The sequence below is a fragment of the Meriones unguiculatus genome, chromosome 21 (assembly GCF_030254825.1).
Source record: "Meriones unguiculatus strain TT.TT164.6M chromosome 21, Bangor_MerUng_6.1, whole genome shotgun sequence".
In the NCBI taxonomy this organism is placed as follows: domain Eukaryota; kingdom Metazoa; phylum Chordata; class Mammalia; order Rodentia; family Muridae; genus Meriones; species Meriones unguiculatus.
The window spans coordinates 8628542-8652735 of record NC_083368.1 but is presented as its reverse complement, the minus strand read 5'-3'; the positions used below and the strand labels follow the sequence as shown (position 1 = coordinate 8652735).

The window sequence follows — 24194 nt, the reverse complement described above, 5'->3', positions numbered from 1 at the left end:
TACACCCATCAGAATGGCTAAGATCAAAAACTCAAGTAACAATACATGTGGATATCTTAAGAGAATTAAAATGTGAATCAAAAAAAAATTTTTTTTTTTGTAGGGGGAGATGGATCCACTAGGAAAAATGTTTTATCTGGTAGAGGGAGAATATAGACTAAGAGGGTCACAGGGGACACAAGAATCCATGTCAAAATCTAGTGCTTTTGTAGAAACATTGCATTCTGAATGAACAGACCTCTAATCCATGACCATGTCAAAGAAATATACATCCTCCACAATCCAAACACAGCACAAAATCTCTCACCAGAGTCATGGATATCTGAACAGGAGAAAAGATATCACAAATATCATCAGATGGAATTTCTGGGAACCCTGGGCTAGGACTGCACAAGCAGAAATATCTGCATATAAAAATTAGCATAGGATCTTTTGTATTCCCTAAGGTTTTGAGACAAATGCATCCTGTGATGATTTGTTTAAAAACAAATCTCTGTTTTTACATCTCCATGCTTCCTTAGATGCTGCAGGCATACTCACAGCTATTTGCTTATCTAAGAATTTCCATTATTGATCACTGTAGCTTTTCTTCATGTTATAATAATCTTTTTCATGCAACTTAAAAAAGTAGCAAATAGCTTTATTCTTCTCTTTTACTCCAAATAACTACTATTTTTAAAAATAATTTCTTCTACAATATCTTCTAATCTATAGAAATTGATTGACTGCAAAGTATATCAGGTGAACTTAGGGCCTTGTTTCTTATTTTGAATAAGAAATACTTAGCCACCCACCTGTTAACATGCACTCCTATAACATAAGGCAAAATGTATAAAGATAAAAACTCAACATTATTTTTGTTTGTATAAATTTGTTGAGACACATAAGACTTGGATGAGCATCTGTCTTAAATGCTGTACAACAATCTCTTATCCAAGTGAATTTCTGGCATATTTGAGTGTTCTCCTCTATCACATAAAATATTGCCTAGGGGTGACTATGCCTTAATCATATTGTTATATATCTAATATCTGGTAAAACGTATTACCTGAAATTATAATAGACACTATGAAATTTTACATATCTTTAGAAATCACATACCACTAGATAAGAAATATCTACAGAAAAATGTAAACAGATTAAAAAAAATATTTGACCTGAGCATGGTTGCATATCCCTGTGATCCCAGCACTCTGTGAGGCAGAGGCTAGTGGATCTCATTGTGTTCAAGGCCAGCTTGGACTTCAAAGTGAGTCCAAGGCAGCCCAGGTTACACAAAGAAAAAAAAAGAAGAAAAAGAAAAAGAAAGATAAGAGAGAAAGAAACAAAGAAAGAAATTAAGAAACAAAGAAAGACATAGAGAAAAAATAAAGAGGTATAAAGAGTTTGGCATGATCAAAGGAGAATGTATACAAATGCATTGTGAGTGAAATATGTAGGCTTGTACAAGTTATACGTTCTTCATATTTATCACAGTAAATTCCCTGCTTTCCATGACTTCTGATCAGCCAGAAATTAAGTTTATCTATGTACTCCTAAAGAAAATATTTTATACTTAATTTATACTTTTAGCTTACTTAATATATTTATTTTCATTTAAAGAGATAATTATATACTCTTACAATGTGCTTTTGAATACTTGATTGTTTTGTCTGTCTTTGATAATGAGGTAGTTCTTTCAGCACACATAAGTTTATTCTGAGGCTATTATACCAAAACTTAAAAAAAAAATCACACAATCTGTCTGGGTATCACTAAGAATAAGACATGTGAAATGTAAAACTGTAAAGTATTTCTGCAACATTAATTTAAAGCCAAATTGTCTCCTAAATGTGCATTTTATCGTGTTCTCTCTCATGTTCTGACTTCCATATGCAAGTTTTAGTGACAGTGGAAGAGCAGGATGAGAAGGATAGAAGGACCCAGAGGGGGCAAAAACAAGAAGAGCAACAAAGTCAACCAACCAAGGCCTACGGGGACTTTTGGAGATAAAAGCAAAATCCAAACAGCATTCATGGACTGGACCTAGGCCCCCTACATATATGTAACTGATGGGCAGTTTGATCTTCATGTGGGTCGCCTAGTAAGTTGAGCTGGTACTGTCTTTGACATGGACTCCGTTTCCTGCTCCTCAATTGCTTCCCCTTAATTGAGCTGTCTTGCCTGGCATCAGTGAGTGAGGATGAGCTCAGTCCTGATGCAACATGATGCGCGGGGTGGGTTGGTGGAGGGACCTCCCCTTTTCAGAGGAGAAGGGGAAGGAGGATGACAGAAGAGTTGGAAGGCCGGGACCAGAGGAAAGAAGGGAGGGGGCTAACACCGGGATGTAAAGTGAATATACAAATTAAAATATATTTAAAATATAAACACACAATGTGTCTAGGTATTACTAAGAATAATATAACATCTAAAATGTACAAATTTAAAGGATCTCTATGACATTAATTTAAAGGCAAATTATCTAATAAATGTACATTTTATCTTGTTTTCTTCTCTCATGTTCTGACTTCCATATGCATGTTCCAATGCCTGTAGTAAATAAATGCTTGGTTACTAAATAAAACAGCTATGATGTCTTATTATTGGTTCATAAAATGATTTTAGAATGAAAAGAACATTTCAAGAGACAACTCTGTCCCTAAAACCTCGGCAACTCCAGAACCAACAGCACACATGACAGTTTGTGCATATCCCAATCATCTCAAAGAAGTCATTCACACTTGAGTTCTTGTAGGTCAATGTATTCACATTCCAACCTCTTAAATTAGTCTCTGATACCTGCCACCATGTGTTACACTACAATAAAATCGCCAACCTATTTGTATCTGTTGGGAATTTAAATTCACTTCTCTTCAAATTTTTTCAAAATGGCTAGTTTTTCAGAAGCAAAACACTGAATTATGTATGTAAGAGATAAACAAGATGCAGCCTGTAAACATACACATCTTAACTAACAAGTTCATGTTTAGAACAGTGTCCAAGTGGGTTCCATAGTAATGGGAAGAGGGACTGCCTCTGACATAAACGGATTGGCCTGCTCTTTGATCACCTCCCCCTGAGGGGGGAGCAGCCTTACCAGGCCTCAGAAGATGACAATGCAGCCACTCCTGATGTGATCTGATAGACTAAGATCAGAAGGAAGGAGAAGAGGACCCCCCCTATCAGTAGACTTGGGGAGGGGCATGCGTGAAGAAGGGAGAGGAAGGGTGGGATACAGGAGGGGAGGAGGGAAGGGCTTATGGAGGGATACAAAATGAATAAAGTGTAATTAATAGTAAAAAAGAAATGAAAAAGTTTTATCTTTAAAAAAAAAAAAGGAAAAAAGAAACACCCAATAAGGGAAACACAGGGGGAATACAAAGTGAATAAAGTGTAATTAATAAAGAATAAAAAAAAGAAACTCACAATAAGACAATATTTGTATAAAGAACCCCTGATCAATGTATAAGTCTTTGCAGGAAATACTCAACATTGGCCAAGAGAAACCTATGTAAAAATTGTCTATCACAAATATATAGATATATAATTTAATAAAACCCCAAATAAAGTATATTTACATTAGAATATTTGTTATATGCATAATGGAGATGGAGCTTAAGATAACCTTGGCTATTAGAAGGTTTTTATTTCAGTGGATAAACAAAGAAGCTCAGGGTGTATTGTACAGATTTATGGGTAATTACACACTGTATCTACCAAAAACATGCCAAACAAATCCCCATGACTAGAAAAATGAATAATAGCCTAGAACTCAAACATTTATACAATTCTTAATAGATAAATAGCCTATAGTGAGTTTGTAATTTGTACATGTCTTCCAAGTATAAGCAATGCATTTTAAAAGTACACATCATTCCGAGAATCATAAATATGATTATTTTTATAAGATTTAAGATTTTATGTAATCATGCAATTATATTTCCCAAATAGCCGTCTATTTATAAAGAATACAGTATTTGTTTTAGTCATTTGTTTATTATTTTTTCTGCAATTAAATTTACTGTAATAGGGAATTGTAAAGTAGATTTCGGGAAATTTCAAATATTTAAAATTCCAGGCATAACCCCTAAAGGAGTAGTATAAAAACAATTCTTGATCCTTTTTTCTTCTACAGTGATCAGTCTGGCTGACATTAAAAGTGTCAGTCACACAATAATGAGAATAAGATATTGGCCTGATGGTAACATAAGAATTAAAATTTGTCATTGGATTGAAATTATGATTGCATATTAAACTATTGGAATTAAGGTGAAGTTTAAGATGGAGGTTATAGTTGAGAAGGTAAATATATAGGAATACTGGAAATTCCTGGGTGCTAGGATGTAAGGTATAAAAAGAAAAAATACCAGAATAGGCAAAGACACTGTTATTAAATTATTGAAATAATTTTTCTAAGTTATGATTTTTGTTTTTCATCAGTGATATCCCCTATTACACTTTCACAAACATGCTTCCTTGGGGAAAAATTATAGCTTATGCATAGCAGTGTGCTCCAAAGCCTATGAAGGAGGTGGGTTCACTATCTACCATGGGCTGATGCTCCCTACCTGATAAATTCAATGTCATAACTGTGAAACATATATCCTAACGCTATTTTTAAAACACTTAGTTTCTTGTCTCCACCAAGTAATGTTAACCTATTTCAAATGAGTGCTGGTGTATATGGCATTGTGGTACCATCAAAACCAAAAGGACAGAGAAGTTGGTGGAGACTTGGGAAGTAAAATGGAGTCCATGAAAAAAAGAAGGACATACAGGGGGTAATAGGAGTGGTTTTGATTAAAGTACAATATATAAATTATCTATAATTTATATATACAATGACATATTTATAAATATGTGTGTGACTGATAATAAATAAATCATTAGAAATCCAATTTTGTTATTAAGATATAAAACACAGCCTACATGGATAATAGAAAAGAAAGAAAAATAAGAAGAACAAAGAGGATTGGGAACTTGTGACTTAAATCACACAGCAGCTGAACGGAGTGCTGGCATGGAGTCCAGAAACAAAGCTGGGAGTGACATGTCTTTCTGTGAGCATATGCGATGAGCAAAGGCTGGGATCAGAAGTGTTGGACACTGAGCTTCCACAGAGTTTTCCCTGGTTGTGACTACCTGATGTTCAACAGACTCCATACAAGCCTCTCCGGAAAGTGGCAGCAGTGACAGTTTAGACAGAGGTTATCCTTTTGAGGCCTTTATAGAGCTTGACATCTCAGCTCTGTGACAAAGAATCAAAGCTTGCTTAATGTCACCAAGTATTTTATTAACAAAATGACCTTATATGGACAGGTGACTGAAAAATAGAGGGGAACAATGAAGCAAAGTGGAAACTAAGAAGTTTTACATTTCAGAATTTTCTTTAATAACATGGAAAATCTTTAAGTTCTGGAAGCAGACAGTATTATAGAATGAAGAGTCCTGAGTTTGACAGTATTATAGTTTGAAGAGTCCTACACTTTTCACATAGGATTTTTTATCATCAGTGTGATAAAGAATACCTCTGTGTTAAAAATCTCATCATTTCTAAGTTGGATGGGTAACAGTATCCATATCTTGGGTTATTGTTTTGATTTAACCCATGCGATGCACATAAAATTGCAAGTTTTCTTTATTTCAAAAAAGCATGTGTTTGTCCATGTATACATGTGTGTATGTGTTTATGCATGTGTGCTAATGTGTATGTGTTATGTACATGTCTGTGTGTAGGTGGAATTGAGTTTTTAGTTGGTAAAGAGAGAAAAATACAAAATGAATAATTAAACTATATAATTTCAAAAAATATAAAAATATTTTTAAAAAGTAACAATATTATTAAAGTAAGAACAAAGAACATAAGTATCTGAGATTTGGGATAAAAATCATATATGGGGTAGAGAGAGAGGATTGAGTTTCAGAACAAGAGGTTTTAACAAAACAGAAGAGAATGCTGAAAGTAGCAACCACGTGGAAAAACAGCAAAGACTGAAAAGTAATTGATTTCCCGAAAATATAATTCCTGTAACTTATGTAATTCTCTCATAAAACTTACATTATCTTTAGGTTTTCTCCAAACCAAAATTCCAGTTACATACACAAGCTTTACTCAAGCCTGTAAATTTTAAATAAACACCCATGCAATGGATTGACATAATTTTTACTTATTTTATTAATAACTCATGTATCTGAGCACAATATCCAACATACTCACAGATATTATGACTACAGAGGGAAGGTTGAGGGTGGTGGTGAGTAGACAGTAGGGTATCAGTCACATTATCATCTGTCACAAGTGTGAGAAAACAAAACGATAAAGTCCAGCCCTTTGTTAACAGTCAGACACAGTTTCTAAAACAAAGCTCAGTTCATAGTCTGCCTTCAATAAATGCTTTTGAATGCAAGAGCAATTTAAAAATCATTAGTAAGACCTGGAGAGTACAGGAGCTCCACAAAAACCAAATATATCTGGGCACAGGAATTAGTCTGAGAGTGATTCTCCAACCAGGGACCATGCATGGATACAACCTAGAACTACTGCTCAGACATAGCCCATGGCAGCTTAGTATCCAAGTGATTTCCCTAGTAAGGGGAACAGGGACTGTTTCTGGCATGAACTCTGCAGCTAGAGCTTTGACATCCTTCCCCTTCCATGGGAGGATCAGCCTAGCTAGGCCACAGAGGAGGACATTGCAGCTAGTCCTGGTGAGACCTAATAAACTAGGGTCAGATGGAAGGGGAGGAGGACCTCCCCTATCAGTGGACCTAGAGAGGGGCAGGGAGGAGATGAGGGAGGGAGGGTAGGATTGGGAGGGAATGAGGGAGGGGCTACAGCTGGGATAAAAAGTAAATAAACTGTAATTAATATAAAAAATAAAGATTTAATAAAAAATTGAAAAAAAATCATTTCAATGCTAAATCTTATAAAAGTAAACAAGTCATGGCAGTTAATTGGTGTAGCACTGCAGTTTATGTTCTCCCTGAAAAACAGAACGAATGTCAAGAGGATGAGAAAAAGTTCATGAACTTTAAAAAAAAAATAGGCATGGCCTAGTTTAAGAAGCTATCCAGGGCTTTTACAATAGTTGTTTTCAACATAAGGAATAAGGTCCCTTTGGTCATGACGTGCCTCTTAGGAGGTCCATATTAAAGTAAAAATAACTTTTACAGTGTTATCTGAGATGGTGTTTCTATTTTCCCCTGTTAATATTTATACTGATTTGCTGAAGCAGTATACATGTTCACAAGTAGAAACACAAGTGTGATTCTGCATCTTACCTAGAAATAATTTTTATTTGAAAAATATAGTCATAATTCATAAAACTTAAAACAAAATATTAACATAACAGATTTATTATTTAGTATTAGAGTTTACCAATAAACATTCAAACATAGCCTCACTTTGAATTCCTGATGCAGCAGATATCAATAAACGTAGTTACATACACAAAAGAATCAGAATGGCTTGGATTCAGAATATCCATGAATCTCTTTTCTAACACAAATAACTGCGGCTGAAGAGAATCAGCCATGATACCCCATTCTTATATGAAACTTGATGAACCTCTGTGTTACCTCATTTAATATATACCTTCCTGGCTTGTGCTTATCCCTCCTGAGTTTTGTTCCTGATCCTACAGCTCTCCTTTCATAGAATACTTTCATGAAGTGTCCATGTCTATCAGTCCCCTTATGGTAGCCTGTCCTGTTTAAGGGCAATGTCGTTGTTGATTGGAGGTCCTGGCTTTTTTTGCCCTTTGCATGAAGATGGTAGCAGTTTCTGATCATTCTGCCTCTGATGAGATGCCTCTACCTATTTAAGTAACTCAATGCTACTTCTACAAGTGTTCTACTGGGCAGAGCCATGAGGTGGTGGTTGCTAACTAATTATAGCTTACTAAATTGTTTTGGGAAATTTTAGCAGCATCTCTATGGTTTATTTTAAAATAAGTATATAAATTTCACTTTGACAAGGAATTTCCCCAAATATGGTTAAGAAAATTATGTCCACATTCAGTTCATGTTATTAATAGTAAGACAGCCATTTGTTCCTATGTATGCCTGGCAATTTGATACATGGATTTCAGGTAGACAAGTGAAATGAGGAGGGCAACTGTTTCCACTTTCCAGATCTCTTTTATCTACACTCTGTGAAGAATATCCTTGAGAAAAAGTCATTTAAACACAGCTTACACGAACTGTTACACCTATTTATGTTGAAATACATTTTATCTGGAATGCTGTATGTTTTGTCACATGACTGATATTAAATGATATGTAAATTATGAAAAAATACATCTCATGTTGTTGTAAAAATTAGTAAGAGTGTTCTTTGCTCTGGGAAGAAAAAACCACAATGATATCAGATGTTCATAAAAGGCAGAAGTTACTTTTCCAAATAAGTATGCACCCTGATTCTGCATGCACAAAATCACTGCTCTGCAAATAATGAGGCATTCAACATCAGTTGTCCATAACTTTGGAAAAACACAGTGAACCTTTGAGCTAAACACACATTTATTTAGAATCATTTTAACAATGTGAAAGCTTACATATTTTGAGAAACAGGTGAGTACAGTTCTCAAAAGAAAATTTCAGTTGGTCTTAAGTCAGCAAACCTTCCTGACAGATCAGTGGAAGAAAAATCTTTGCAATTCATTTATTCTATTATGTGAGAAAGCAATAATTAAACACAGCCTAGATAAATGAGGGGAGAAGTTAGTCTGAGTGTTATAAGACTTTCATGTTTCAACAACACATACTTCTAACTGGTTCAATATGAGTCCAAGTGGATCAGCTTAGTTAGATAAAAACCCAGTGAACGGTGCCCACTTTACATACGGGTGGTTGATTAGGTAGAACAAAAAGAATCTGGGGTATCAAAGCAAATGGAAGTAAGTCACTCACGTTAGGCATACAGGGAAAAAGCATACTGAGATTAATGAAATATTTCTCAAATATGGGAATATGGTGTAAGAAAGTTTTAAGCATTACTTTGAAGCAACACTTAAATGTGCACTTGGAAAGATCCAGAAGTGGATTATCTGCTGGAAGCAGCATTTGTTCTTATTTATTCTTAAGAGTAGAGGATAGAAGGTCACATGTATTCATTGAAGGGGCTGATCAATGATGGTGCTCAGCATATATGATTCTCTAAGCAAAATGAAATCCTGTTTATGAACAGTAATTGCCAAAGCTTCTTAAGCTTTTTGTACAGAATTAATGTAAGTCACTTGTGTAGCTGTCGTAAAATTATCTTGGTAAGTTGAGTGTAGCTGATGACTTGTCTGATGATCTGATCAGTATTCCCATGTATGTGTCATGACTCCGTGGACACCCAAAAAAAAAAAAAAAGAAAATTCCTGCACTTGGCCAGAGGATCAAAATTCGTGTCTTGAGAGGTACCTTGATTATCTTCTGCACAGTGAAGTTTGAATGCTTTACGTTTTTACTAGATGACATATTCTGTATTCAATTAGAGTATCAGAATAAATTATCAGCACGTAGAACAGATTGAACAAGAAAAGAAATGAATTTGTGAAAAAAAACTGTATTTATTAAAAAATGAAATGAATCAAAAAGTGGGCGCTTGGACTTTGAAACAACCATGCTTTCCTTATGCCCTACTGTCCCTGTGCACTATTTCCCAGTGTGCTGGCAATGGTGGCTGCTCTGATAAGCCGAGGGAGCTGACAACCTCAGAACTTTATAACTACTTCCCATGATTCTTCTGGTGTAGGGATGTGGCCTCTTCATAGCAGAAGGTAGGTTATCACTTCAGAGTGCACACAACTCCCTATCTGCAGAGTGAGCTTCTGGAATCTCACTGCTGATTCTGTTTATACTGTTTTCCTTAATGTATTCCTACTTGTATCATTTTCATTTTGTTCTCTCAAAAGGTGGCAAAAACAAGTTTCAGTGCATTAAGAACATATTAACCAGTAACAACTAATAGAAAAATGTAAATCACTGTTATCTAAGGATTTTATACAGGCTTCAAATTTAATTCTCCTTGATAAAGTGGATGCCAGCCGTTACGTATCCTTTTAAATTTTGTGCTTTTCATTTAGCCTCCCTAGCTAATGTTCACAGAACTTTATCTATAATATTGGTCAAAGATGCATGCTTGCCTGGAGTATTTTAAAGCTGGAAATGCTCATGCCAGCTCTTTAGATGGTAGATTAAAGTGTGAATTTATTTTTCTCAGATTTATCTGATTTCTTGTTAAGATTGGGTGAAAATAGAGTATAGTAGTTTTTCTGTGTGTGGTATGTTTTTTGAAGCATGTGTGCTTATAGGGTGTGTGTATTATAGTGGTGTTTCTCTGTCTGTCTGTCTGTCTTTCTCCCACTCCTCTCTTTTTCTTTGTCTCTCTGTCTGTCTCTGTCTGTGTCTGCCTTTCTTCTTTTCCTCTCTCTCTCTCTCTCTCTCTTTCTCTGTGGGTGTGTGTCTGTGTGTATGTGTGTGTCTTTCTGTCTGTGTCTGTTAGTGTGCTTTCACTTTGCTGTGGCCATACCTTATTCTAGAAGACTTTAAAATATATTTGATATTGATGAAATTGTTTATGATTAACCTTATCCTTTTTATGTTTTTGTGCCAATACTGAATGATGAAGAAAGATCAAGTGCCTTTATTCTTCTAAGGTATCAAAGATACTTAAACACTTTATGATATAATGAGCAGAGTGCTAACATAACACCAAATTGTTCTTAGCAAATTTGTAAAAAAACAAAACAAAACAAAACAAAACAAACAAACAAAGAAATGGGTTCCTTATTAAAATGACTAAAATCACTAAAGAGAAGTCCTTCAGGATTTGTCATGAAACGTTAACATTATTTCTGCTTATGGCAGAGACAGGATTTTCCTGCCACAGCATCCACTAAAGACCAAAACTCTTGTTCAAGGGAAAAGCCAGGCCATCATACCAATCCGCAGAGATTCAAAGTATGACAATAAAGTAGTTTACTTTCATTGTTTGAACTGGTAACCTAAACATTGGAATGGAATATGTAGGAGATGGGGCAGAAGCTACTGGATGGTTAATTCACCTGATTGGTAATGCTCTGCCCAATCCAAGATCAAGAAGGATCTCATCAGATGCAAATACCCAACCTTCAACCTCTCAGTCTTCAGACTGTGGCCTTAATAAGCTCTTATTTGTAATTAGGCAGCCCTGTTGTATTCATTTATAGAACATGAAAAGGACTATAATAATCAGGGTTTATTTTCAATACTATGTGATGCTCACTCAGTCTGAAAGCGTGTGTAAAATATTTCATATTCTTAGAAACAGTTGGAATTAATTAAAAAAAAATACGTGGGATGGTTCACACACGTCCTGCTCTATACTCACGCTTTTGTGGTTTGTACTTTAATCTTGCTATTTTTGTTGCCGCCATATTTTCTCATTTCGGACTTGAACATCTTCCCTTCCCAGAACCTCTTCTTCTGGGTCAAGTGCATTCTGATGCTTTACCAAAGAGCAGAAGTGCAGCTACATGCTAATGGTCATCTACCTCTAGTGGACCAGTGAACAGAATGATCTTTGCTGGAGTCACCTCATATAAGCTACACATGCAATTCTTTGATTCTCTCTTTGCTCTCTATAGAATCCACAGGAACTTGGATGCAGTATTGTCTGCACACCATCATTTTTACCTATTTCAAGAGGGTGTATAACTTAACTGTATTTTCAGAATCCGCTCTCACTGGCATTTTGTTCTTGATAGATGCAGTTCTGAAATTATTTTCAAATTTAAAGGTGTATTTATTACGATCCCTCTTTGGTGTGGTGTTTTAACTAAAGAAAATCTATACTCATGTGAAATACTGTTTTCAAGTTTCTTAAATTTGTACTTTTTTATATTGAAAATTAAAGGATGTTTGGTTTTTAAAAGAAACACATAGTATTTCAAATAGCAGACAATGGAGACAATAGACATCTGAGAGCCGAGAAATGAGGCTAAGAGAGAAATATCTGTTCTTTCTCACCAAATGTAGAAGTCCTTCACATTAGAGATAGGGAAATGGAAATAATTTACCACACGGAATAGGCAGCAATCTTTACTGCTGTATAGCTGATAAAACAAGAGATAGCATGTGATTTTAGCCATGTTAGAAATGAGCATAGTAACACTGTTTTCAAGGCTGCAGTTCATGAGTGAACATTTACATTAAAGTTTGTCCAGAAGTTTTGCTTGAGATTAGATGAACAGTAATAAAACACCTTAATTTAATATATTCATTAGTCCAATGGATTCTTAGTGCAATCCTGGTGTTTGGTATTGTTAGGTTTCCTGGAATCTGGGAAAACTGTGTAAGGTATGCAAACCAGGATCCCTCCTGCAATGCCAGAACCAATTATCTCAAGTACAGACAATTAGCATAAAGAAGATGTAGACTCACAAAAACACACACCGCTTTCATCTGTTCAATGGTCACTGCTAAAATATTTATAAATATCCTATCAGAATTCATATGTCATACAGAGTTGTCCTTTTCAGATAACATGCCTCTCAATTAAGACCCCTCTGTGCTGAATAATACACAGCTAAACATTTCTGTAACTAACAGAAAAATAATGATTTCCCTAATATCACCACAGGGATTATATCCTCATCCAACTGTGAAAATAATGTAAATATGATATCAAAGGAGGTCAAAATGATTTAGCTTATGGAAGTTACTTTATGTTTACTTTCCATAACAAAACAAAAACATTTCTAAAAAAGCATATTATAGTTGCTGATCTTGACTTTTCAAAGTATTCTAAAATTTAAATGGTTATAGACTTTCTTTGCAGCATTTAGTTATCTATCTTAGGAATAATGTTTAATTTTTAAAATGCTTAAAGTGTAACTTTATACAAATGCCATAAAAATAGTATTGCATTTATGTGACTCTCACATAAATCACATATTGTTTAAACACATCATCATTGGTTCCATTAATTCAAAGTATAGGATACACTTTTACACAGGTGAAAAAAATGATGAGTGGCTCCTAAACCCACTCGGCCAATTTCCCACAGTGACTCTAAAAAGTCACCGTTCTGGACTGCTTTGATTTTTTTTTTTTTTTTTTTGTATTTACAGTTGTTCTTATGCATAAAGCTAGCTAACAAAATTGAAATGCTTGAAATATTTCACCTCAGTGTACAGGGGCAGAGTGAACCAAGAAAAACCTCAAACACTGAGAATGGTTTTCTAGAACACTTCCCCTGCAGTGGGTCTTCCATTGTTAAATTTCCATAATCACCCAACTTTGACGATTGCCTTTTGAAGATGATGTATGCTTCATTATTCCTTTGTTGTTGTTGTTGTTTGTTTGTTTCTTTTTTGATGTTGAGAAAGAGTTTTATTTGCCTACATGGCCAGACAAGATGATGTAATCACCAGAATGAAAAGACAAACAGGTTTTTGGAGAATCCATTAAAAGAGTCCAGGAAACACTTAGGCCAAGAGAGATTAGACCATCTGAGAAAGAATGATCCAAGACAGGGCTACTGCTCAGTGCTCTTTGCTTCCTCTGGACTCTCTTGTCTCAGCCTCAGGGTCCAGGTCAGCAGCAGTCCCCAGAGCTGTGACCACAGCCTGAACTCCCAGACTGCTGACCGTTGCCACAGTCACAGGAACTGGAGCTCCTGCACCTGCACCTGTGGGACCTGAGACAGCTGGCTCAGGCAGGAGCCTCCCTCAGACATGGCAGCCCCAGGGCTCAATCACAGGAGGAGGCTGCAGGCAGACACTGTGCAGCAGGCACTTGGGACAGGTGCACTTGGGAGGAGGCTGGCTCTGCTTCTGGTTCTGTTGGCAGGACATCTCCGCAGAAATTTGACCAGATGCAAAGGAGATATCCCTCTTCTTAATGCCACATTATCGTGTTTCACGGGAACAATACAGCATACTCTGTATGATATCAGATTTGGCTAAGGAATCTAAAACTATTTATATAGTCCATTAAATAATTGAAATTCCATAATACTTGTTACACACTTTCATAATCATATTAATTAGATGGGGTCTAACTTTGTTCCAGGCCTCCAAATGTTCTCAGTTGTCTCTCTACAAAGATCCTTTTCATTGACTCTTCTTCCTGAATGATTGATAAAAATCTTTTCTTATTTTTTTGAGCTGCTGATTTGTCTAAAATATCACAGAGGTTAGGTATAGAGTAAGAGTCTAAGAGGGATAGATTTCCTTAGGAAAGGAAATAGAACAGATAGTTATGGATGAAATGAGTGTGGAATGGAAGGATAAAACAAGGAGGTGCAGGAGTGAGGAAATATGAGGAGAGACATCTAAAATTAATGGCCATTTGAAGAGTGATATGGACCACAAAATCTGTACCCAATCTTTGGTTGAGGGACATCTACGTTGCTTTCAGATTTTGGCTGTTATGAATAAAGCTGTTTTGAACATAGCTGAGCAAATATCCCAGTTATCTGGTTGAGCATCTTTCAGATATATGACCAGGAGAGCTATAGCTGGGTATTGAGGTATCACTATTTCCAGGTTTCTGAGAAAGGGTCAGATTGATTTCCAAAGTGGTTGTAAAAGTTTACATTCTCACCAGCAGTGGAGGAAGATTCCCCTTTTCCCACATCCTCTCCAGCATGTGTTGTCACTTGAGTTTTTCATCTTAGCTATTTTGATGGGTGTGAGATGGAATCTCAGAGTCATTTTGATTTGCATTTCCTTGATGACTAAGGACATGAGCAAATTTTTAATTTTTATTATTAGTTACATTTTATTAACTCTGCATCCCAGCTGTATCCCACTCCCTCTTTTCCTCCCAACCTGTCCCTCATCTCTTCCCTGCCCCTTTCCAAGTCCACTGATAGGGGAGGACCTCCTCCCCTTTCATCTGACCCTGGTTTATCAGGTATCTTCGGGACTGGCTGCAAAGTCCTCCTCTGTGGCCTAGCAGGGCTGTTCTTCCCTTGGGGTGTGGGGAGTTCAAAGAGCCTGCCATTGAGTTCATGTCAGAAATAGTCCCTGTTCCCCTTACTAGGAAAACCCACTTGGTTACTGAGCTACCACAGGCTACATCAGAGCAGATGTTCTAGGTTATAGCCATACATGGTCCTTGGTTGGGGAAACAGTGCTTCTCTACCATTCAATATTCCTGTGCTGAGAATCCTCTGTTTAGCTCTGTACCTCATTTTTCAAATTGGCTTATTTGGTTTGTTGGTGTTTAAGTTCTTGAATTTTTTATGTTCTGGATATTAGCCCTGTGTCAGATATAGGGTTACTGAATATCTTTTCTCAGTCTGCAGGCTGTTATTTTGCTCTGTTGATCATGTCCTTTACCTCACAGAAGCATTTCAGTTTCCTGAGGTCCCATTTATTGATTGTAGACATTAGAGCTTATAAAAATCCTGGTACATTTCCACAAAGGAATAATACTTACTCAGCTATTAAAAACAAGAAAATCAAGAAATTGGTAGGCAAATGGATGGAACTAGAAAAGATCATCCTGAGTGAGGTAACCCAGAGGCAGACAGACAAGCATGGTATATACTCACTCATAAGTGGATATTAGCCTTATAATATAGGATAAACATACTAAATCTACAGACCTAAAGAAGCTAAACAACAAGGAAGACCCTACAGATGATGCTTAATTCTTCTCATTCAGAAGGGCAAACACATAGACACTGGAAGCAGTAGAAGAGACAGTACAGGATGGGAGCCTACCACAGATGTTATCTAAAAAACTCCACCCACCAGGGGATTGAAGCAGATGCTGAGACTCACACTCAAAGCTTGAACAGAGCACAAGATGTCTAATCAAAGAAGGGGAAGATAGGAGGGCCCAGAGGGAACAGGAGCCCCATAAGGAGACTTACAAAGACAAAAAAGCTAGGCCCGAAGTGGGGGGAATGCAGAATCTGATGCATCAACCAATGACTATGCATAGAGAGGACATAGATCTCCTGCTCAGATGTAGCCCACAGACAGCTCAGTCTCCATGTGGGTCCCCTAGTAAGGGAAGAAGAGACAGTCTCAAACATTAACTGCTCCTTGATCACTTCTCCCTAGTGGGGCAACCTAGCCAGCCCACAAAGGAAGAGGATCCAGACAGTTCTGATGGGACCTGGTAGGCTAGGGTCAGACAGTAGAGGAGAAGGACTTCCTTTACCAGTGGACCAGGGGAGAGGGATGGGAGAGAGAGGAAGATAGAAGGAGATGGGATTGGGAATAGATGAAGGAGGGAGCTACAACTGTGATATAAATTGAATAAATTTTTAAATAATAATAATCCATGCATATGTATGTGAATCATATGAATATTTTACATAGTTGAGCTTCCTAAAAGTATACCTTTATTAAGATGATCTAAATAAAGTTCCAAATAACAGGAGAGAGTTAGCCCCTTCTGGCCATCTCCTGTCACCAAGTGAAGCTTTAATTCCTGAGAATTGATCACATCTTATTTAACTTACAACAAGGTCCCATTGCTTTAAATAACACCTACTACAAATCGGTGAAAATGGAGAAATAGAACTGGTTCCTACTTGGTACCAGAAGGTACTCTGCACACAACTGAAGGAGAAACATGAACACTAAGTTCAGCTATAAACCCTTCAATCTACAATGGTATTCTACCAGAAAGATATGCTAGAGCAATGTTGGAACAAAGCGTATAGTAGTAACTAGTCGATATCTGACTTGTTTTAAGGCCCATTCCAGGATTTAGAACCCATACCTGATATTTGTAGGGTGACCAAGAACCTGAGACTATGTAGTCCAGGGTCTTGGAGTAAAAAATAAGCAAGAAAGCAAACAAACAAATTTAAAAAACCAAACTCTTCTACTGAAGGAATATAGCAATAATGACTCCTAATGACAATCTTCTTTTTTTTTCTTTTCCATAATTTTATTTTTCTCATTAGTTACATTTTGTAATTCTGTATCCCAGCTGTATCCCTCATTCCCTCCCCAATTTTCTGTATTCATAGATCAGTGCTTTGCTCAGCCATCATCAAAGTAACTTCTTCCTGCAGCAGACGGGAGCAGATACAGAGATCCACAGCCATATATTATGCAGATAGTGAGAGACCTTGGAACATTCAGTCCTAAACAAGATGTCTCCATCCAATCCCTCTGCTCAGGACTCAGGGAAGCCCACAGAAGAAGAAGTGGAAGGAATGCAAGAGGCAGAGGGGATGGAGAAACAAGGCCCTCTAAATACAACAGGCCCAATGCACATATGAACCCACTAAGACTGAGCACCATACATAGAGCCTGTATAGGTCTGCACCACATGGGAATCTAGAGCTTAGAGGAAAGGTGGGAACATGATCCCATGCCTAGTAAATAAACTATTTTTAATTGATAACCACTTATAATTGAAAAAATAGTTTTCTTCAAAGGAGTGTCACTGGGAAAAAAATCTACTGTTAAGGGTAGACTGCATGCTCAACAGTAGGTGGACAACTGAAAATGAACTCCAATGGCATCTCTGAACCGTATTTGTTTTTATCTTTAGAATTGTTTCATCTTAAGATTGGGTGTTTGTCTAAATATACTGTAAAATAAAATGGCATTACTATTTTTGCATGTGGCATTAATCTGCTCTTTCATGAGACAAGGTAAAACAAAACATGGAAAGTACAAGTAAAAGTAACATGAAAGCATTTCATGTACTCACTCGTATTTCTGAGGTAAGTTGTGGGATGGTTTTTCACCTACTGATAACAATGCTTCTTGTATAATAATATAAATATGAAGACTTGTGGGAAATTCTGCAGGTGTACAAGATGAGGGAAAATATTTTCTTAACAAAGTTATGTAACTATTATTCTACTACACTGACACTTTTCAAGTCAGTCATGTAGAGTCAAGGATATTTGGCCCAGGTTCATTTCACATACATCAAACTGCTTCAGCAACTATTTATGAAAACATCTTTTTTTAAAAAAAAATCTTTATTAATTACATGTTTTTCACTTTGTATCTCCCCTATGGTTCCCTCCCTTCTCCCATCCCAATCCTTCTCTTCCTCCCTGCTCTGCATGCATGCCCCTCCCCAAGTCCACTGAGTGGGGAGGTCTTCTTTTCCTTCCTTCTGATCCTAGTCAATTAGGTCTCATCAGGAGTAGCTGCAATGTCTTCTTCTGTGGCCTGGTAATGCTTTTAGGGTATTTATTTTTCCACCCTATATGACATCCTGAAGAAGGTAAAATGTGCCTGCCTTTGCTTAATGGATGTCATTAGCATATGGACAGTTCCAAAGACGGTTTCTGGTAAGCCAAGCACCAGAGAGAAGGCACTGCTACCTACAACTATTTCTTTGTGACATCTGAATTTTAAATAGGTTACATACTGTCAAAAAACCCTCCACATTGAAATTCTTATGTCAATTTATTTAATATTATGGACTACAGTAGGCAGTGACAGAGCTTCAGAACAAATTCCATTTCTGTTCTATATGTACAGATGTTTATGCAAGGGATCAATTTTATCCATGTTTGCAATGGTGTGGATAATGTCCACTGCAGTTTAATAAGATGAATCTAATTAACTTGCTACATTGACATCTAGAAAAATCATGAAGTCCACACATGCATATGTGTGTGGACTCCAGAGGAGTACAGTACTGTATAATACTTCCTCTATTCCCTTAAGACATGAACTTTTACTGAGTCTGCATAGCACTCAGTAAGCCCCAGTGATCCTTCTGTCTCTGTTCCTGATGGAGTTGGGGTTACAAATGTACCTGTCTCGATTCCCAGTGTTTTATAGGGTACAGAGAATTTGTACTCTGATTCCAAGCTTTCTAAACTTGTATTCTTAGCTGCAGCACCATTTCCCAGCCTTCTTTGTTCTGTATACTTTTGTATCCCAAGCTTTTCAAGTACTTGTGTTTGAAACCTTTCAACATACATATAATATATAAGTAGAGTTAATAGCCAGGGTTAATGTATTATATTCTAATTACAGAGTAATCATTGTTCCAACACTGTTGAATACACTTAAGTTATGGATCCTCACGGCAATACTGAGGTGTGGATGATGATACTTATGCTCATTTTACAGACAAAGAAAGGGAGACATACTCTGCTGAACTTGCCCAACAACATCCAAACAGTAAACCATGAAAGGCGCATTCGAACTCTGGTCTTTCCGGTATGAGAACAGAAGTGATTCCCTCCTGCTGGGGGCAGATGTCCCAACAATGGCTCAGCATTTATAAAGAGGTACACATTGTCATTCCAATTTAGTTGTCCTTACTTCTCCATCTCTCAGGCACAAGAGATGTCTTTCAGAGCTTAGGGGAAATATTTGTTTTCTACAAGTCATGGTCATTCAATAATAAACACATTCGCAGTCTCTAGTTCAGTCTATGATGTAAAGAAGCAGATGTAAACTGAAAACATTTATTTTCTGTTCTCTCTTTTCTGTTATATAAAATACAAGTTAAATTTCAGTATTGCAAAACTCTTAAAATATTCCTGTTCAGTAATAATTTGAAAACTGAGTCTCTTTTCCTACCTTACACAGTTGACATGGTGGGATAGCACCATTTTGGCAGTACTAGGGGACAGATGCAGTTTATTCTGTCTCCTCCCTGAGAGAGATTGAGTCAGGCATGCATGGCTCTACCGCAGGGAGGAATGAGGAGACTGCCATGTAATATGACCCCAAACTACTCAGTCAACTGATGCACTCCACAGCTGATTTAACTAGCTTTGTTAGTTTTTGAAGTTATTAAGATAATAGCATAAGGCAGAATCAAGATTTTTGATCCCTTTAAACCACCATAAAATTATGCAAGGAATCTCATATAACATTCCTGAACATTATTTCCAGTATATCTGCAGCAAATCTATGCCGTGAACACCTTTGACTAACTAAAATAGTTTTTGCTCAAATTTATATTATTATTCTTATTTATTACAATTTATTCACTTTGTATACTAGTTGTTGTTAAATATTTTTTAGTGAGAGAAAACCATATTTGAATAAATAAGATTTGGTTATTAACACTGAACCATTCCAAACAGTATGTATAAAAGGGCAATTTCATAAACATGAAAGCTCATGACAGGTGGAAGAAGGGCAGTTATGAGTTCAGGAGTAGGCTGAGCTCTGTTTCAGTAAAACAAACAAAACAACAACAACAACAACTACAAAAACCCCAACGTACTACTTCTTGGGGTGTAGCTTAGTGGTATGGTTCTTAAGATGACTATGCAAAGCACTGAATCAAATCACTTGCAACAAAACAAGTACATAAATTATTTTCATCAGTTGGGCATTGCTGTCTGTAGGGACCACACTTTTCGATGTCTTCCTTATTGATGTGTGCAGGACACTGAATACAGTAGCACACAAAGCAGGGCAGCCATGCATACACATGCTGAGCAATGTGATCATGGCACTGGTGCAAGATGCACATCAAAAGAAGTAGAACTAGCACTTCGCAATTTACTGAGAACACAAAACTTTTGCAGTTGGGCATACAAGGTTTATTTTTCATTATATTATTAATGTGTTTTGTTTCTGTTCATATTATTGCATGTTTTGATGCAAGAATGCTTTATGTAGTCAGGCTTGCTTTAAAGTTTAGGTAATCCTCCTGCCTCAGCTATGCAGTATGTACCACGGCTACTAGCTCATGCAGTTATATTTTAAAACTAGAAGATCTCCATGTCATTTTGTTTTCTCTGTAATCTTCGACCCTCTGCCTTGGTTTCTGTGCTTAGAATGAAATGAATTCTACTATGAAAATTGTACTAGAAATGACTACATAAAGAAGAGCCTGAGCAATGGCAGTAACAATTAGGATGTTAACATCTCCTGGAGTCCCACTTCTAAGCAGAGAACTATAGGCAGTTGATGGCTATTGGCAAAAGAACAATTAGTCTCTTCATGGGATAATCCCTTATTGGTTTTCTATGCAGATTGGTTAGTCTTGAGACTATTTACACAAACAACAGAAAAAAATTGTCTTAGAAAATTGTATTTATAAATATTTGAGCATGGGTGTGTGCATGCACACAGAGACATATCACAACAACAATGAGAAAGAAACTAAGCTTGAGAGTGAGAATATGGAAAGGTTTGAGGGAGTATGGTTAGGAAGGGCAAGGGGAAGAATGGGATGAGGGAAAATGATGTAATTTTCTTTCAATTTAACATGTTAAAATAACTAAAATACATACTACACATACACATGCCTGCATACATACATACATACATACATACATTCTGTTCTTTTCAGAAAAGAACAGAACTGTTTGCACAGCATGTCTCGCTGTGGGCGCTTAAAGGGACAGTTGTTTCTCTTTTTTCATACTCTCACTTATCTCCACATGTACCCAATTACAATATAACAAAGCAGGTCAGAAAAATTTGGAAAAGTGATGTAATTTCTTTAAGCCCACAAGACAAATATATTCAAGAGGAAGAAAAAGAAAATAAGTCCAATCATCATTAATTAAACCTAACTGTATAAAAATGGTGTCATTTACCCTTCTTAGTTTTTATTGTCAATTTGATACAACCTAGACTCATCTGGGAAGGAAAAAAAAAACAAAACAAAAAACCTCTGTTGAAGACTTGCTCTCATCAGCTTGGCCTATGGGCATGTTGGTGGGGAACTATCCTCATTTATGATTGACCCCGGAAGGTCCGGAGCACTGTGACTGGCAGTGTCCCTAAGCAGCTGGGCTCAGGTTTGACAAGAAAGCCAGCAGAGAGAAGGCAGCAAGTGAGCCATCAGCTGACTCACCAAGCAAAAATATAGCACATAAATTTCTACAGTTAAAACACTCTGAATTTAAAATGAGAATTAATGAAAATTTGAATTGAACAACTCGTGGTTGTGGAGTTAAGGTAGATAGGTGGACCAAAGTTTCAGGTTAATGCTATTTTAATTTCAGTGGCTCAAAGAAAGGAGGCAAGGAGATAGAACTGCACTGAGATTGCTAGCACTGTGCAGAAATTAACAGAGCAACATTGAGTGTGGGAAAGGCATGCAGCCTCTTGGCTCCACAATCACAGGTTCAAATCTGGCCTTGATTTAGTGATTCAGAAACCTAACTGAGATTTCTAGATATCTATTAATGTGATGATTGCAACATAGGGAAACATCTTCACTGTTTATTGACAGAAATTGGTACTTAGAAATCCATTCTGAATAAATAACATGATGAAATGTTTTGCTGGATTCAGAAGGAGGCACTGTCCACAGCACAGACAGTTCTATGACAAATAATTTGAATTATGAATAAAAGAACAAAACTTTAAAATGATTTGAGATTCTTATGTCTAATTATATGTCAGTTTGTTCAGTTATTCACTCCTGCAAGGTTCCATAGATGTCATATACAATGTAAGTGTGGATCACTGACACTCTAAATTTTTAAGAAATGTACTTTCTCAGAGATTATGATAAACGTATATGTGAGATAATATGATGAAGAAGTATTCTAGCCATTTCAACAAAGTTCAAGTGTGGAAGTTATTCCCTACAGCATAGAAGATACATTTACACCTGCTTAGGAGGTGGGAGTAACAAAGTAACAAATGGAGTAAGTGACAGGTAAAAAAAAAAAACAGGATTGTACTGAACAATTAAAGACAAAGAGTACACAGAAACACTGCCCCTCCAATTATTTTGTTAGGGCTTGATTTTACTCTCCAAAGCTACAAATGTCATACAGGAATCTTGTTCTTCATGTGAGTTACATATACTACTATTACTTTCCTCAAAATAAATCTGATAATTAACATATATACAATTCAGATATATTAATTAATTAAACAAGGTAATAAATTCATGAAATATTTAGGTAAATAAATACTTTACAAAAGATAATAATGGTTTTAAATGATTAAAGCACAATTATTTAACAATATTTTCATATTTAACTTCAGAGGATAAAGTATATTTTATATGTGTCATATACACAGTCAGTTGAGAAACACATTGACCAAAAAAAGCAAGAAGAAAACACCCTTCACAAAGGAGTAGAACTGAAGGAGAGAAATTTAGTTGCCCTTTCAGATGATGGTGATATGTTTTCATTCCAATTTGAGATTATTTTCAATAACTCATTTTTTTCATTAGTGTGATATTTAATCTTCATAACCGTGCAAATTTTTTATGATTTTAGTTACTGCTGACAATCAGCTTTATTCATTTTATCACATAATACATGAGCTACTTTTAGTTTCCTGATGTGCTGAGAATTTCTTTGTGTTCTCATTCATGATCAATTTTAGAATATGTCCCGGGGACTGCTGAGAGGAATGAATGTTCTGTGGAGTTTTTAGTCTGTTAAATCCATTTATCTATAGGGTCATCCAGTGCCAATTCCCTTTGTTATTATCTATTGATTGATTAACTACATGGTTTTTGCCTTGGTAAGCATCACCGATTATTACAGTCTTGGGACTGATTTGTGATTTTGTAATCTAATAACATTTGTTTCAAGAAATATGGAACACCCATGTTCAGTGAATGTGTGCCTGCAATTAGAAAGTTCTCAATGAATTATAAACTAAGTCAGACCTGACCTTTCTTCTTTTTTTTTTTAACCAGTTCTAATTGAAGTCACTTTGCCAGCTATTGACAGAATGATTCATGCTTTTTCCTAGTCCTGCTTGCTTGGAATACATCTTGTTATCCTTTTACCCTGAAGTGTTGACTATTTTTGATGGTGAGTTATGTTTCCTGGAGGCTGCAAAGGAGGAATGTTGCCTTCTTATTCACTCTGCTAGCTTGTCTTTTGGTTGTAGAATCAAGACTGTTAATATTTATGGATATTAATGAGAAGTGTGATCATTGAAGACATTATGCTGGTTTTATAATGCTTTTATTTTCCTTCCATTCTTTTCCTTGATAACTGTCTTTGGCTCTTTTTTTCCTTTGTATTTTCTGGGATGTGTTTGTCCTTACTTTCACTTGCACCTCTTCCTTCTCCTACACCATATAAAGCTGGAACAGTGGTCATATTTTCCACTCTGTTATTCATGGAAAGTTCTTATTTCTCCATTTATCTTCTAAGTATGAAAGATAATTTTTCCAGTGTAGTAACCTGGATTGATAGCTATGCTCTTTCAGAACTTGAAATGCAACTTTCTCAGTCCTTCTGGATTTTAGAGTTTCTACTGAAAAGTCACCTGTTATTCTGATGCCTTTTATATTATTAGGTTGTTTGTTCATGTAGCTTAAAAGACACATTTTGTGTTTTA

At 36.3% G+C, this 24194-nt stretch overlaps 1 protein-coding gene and 1 pseudogene across 2 annotated transcripts in view; both read right to left on the bottom strand.

Annotated features, from left to right (window-relative positions):
* Nucleotides 1–24194, bottom strand: part of Grid2 (glutamate ionotropic receptor delta type subunit 2) — a 1564629-nt gene that overhangs the window by 1033192 nt on the left and 507243 nt on the right. The window lies entirely within an intron of this gene.
* On the bottom strand, nucleotides 13046–18283 carry LOC132649703 (late cornified envelope protein 3B-like; annotated as a pseudogene).